General features: G+C 43.8%; 1 non-coding gene across 1 annotated transcript; it reads left to right on the top strand.

The window, feature by feature from the left end:
• The first annotated feature begins 205 nt into the window (after positions 1 to 205).
• LOC148564111 (small nucleolar RNA R71) lies at positions 206 to 312 on the top strand. Its single transcript, XR_015884055.1, has one exon. It is a non-coding gene; the product is annotated as a small nucleolar RNA R71 (small nucleolar RNA).
• The last annotated feature ends 561 nt before the right edge of the window (positions 313 to 873 follow it).

Raw genomic sequence — 873 nt, 5'->3', positions numbered from 1 at the left:
TACATTGTTTAGATCCATTACTCCTCTTGTGTTCCCTCTTTCGGAAGCATAGAAGTAGTCGTTCTCTGCTACTGTTTCAATGACATCTATGGCTTCCTCAATAGTCTTCTTCTTGTTCAAAGATCCTCCAGATGAATGGTCTACGGCCTTCTTTGACTCATAAGAGAGCCCTTCATAGAAAATGTGCAGCTGCACCCATTCGTTGAACATATCTGGTGGGCACCTCCTTGTTAAGTCTTTAAACCTCTCCCATGCTTCATATAGAGTCTCACCATCTTGTTGCCTGAAAGTTTGGACCTCAGCTCTCAGCCTATTGATTCATTGAGGAGGGTAAAATCTTGCTAAGAAATTGTTCACCATGTCTTCCCAAGTTGTTAAGCTCTCCCTTGGGAAAGACTCCAGCCACTTAGCTGCCTTATCCCTGAGTGAGAATGGAAATAAGAGCAGTCTATAGGCGTCAGGATGAACACCATTAGACTTCACTGTGTCACATATTCTCAGGAAGGTGGTTAGATGTTGATTGGGGTCCTCTTGGACACTCCCTCCGAACGAATAGTTGTTCTGAACAAGGGTGATGAGCTGTAGCTTCAGTTCAAAATTGTTGGCATGGATGGTTGGCTTTTGAATGTTACTTCCATAGTTCCCTGGGTTTTGATTGATGTAAGAGCCTAAAACTCTTCTATCCTCCCCAGCATGATTTGCTCCACCTCCTCTGCCATGGTTGTGAGCCTCTTCTTCATGATGGTTTTCCATGTTTTCTTCTATGTTTGGTTCAAAGTATTCCTCAAAGTGTTCCTCCTCTTCTTCACCACCAACTACACGTTTTTCTCTTGCCTCCCTCCTTAGTCTAAGGAAGGTTCTCTCAGGTTCAGA

The sequence above is a fragment of the Arachis ipaensis genome, chromosome B5 (genome assembly GCF_059453495.1).
Source record: "Arachis ipaensis isolate K30076 ecotype BB chromosome B5, ASM5945349v1, whole genome shotgun sequence".
Classification (NCBI taxonomy): Eukaryota; Viridiplantae; Streptophyta; class Magnoliopsida; order Fabales; family Fabaceae; genus Arachis; species Arachis ipaensis.
This window is presented reverse-complemented; position numbering and strand designations above follow the sequence as displayed.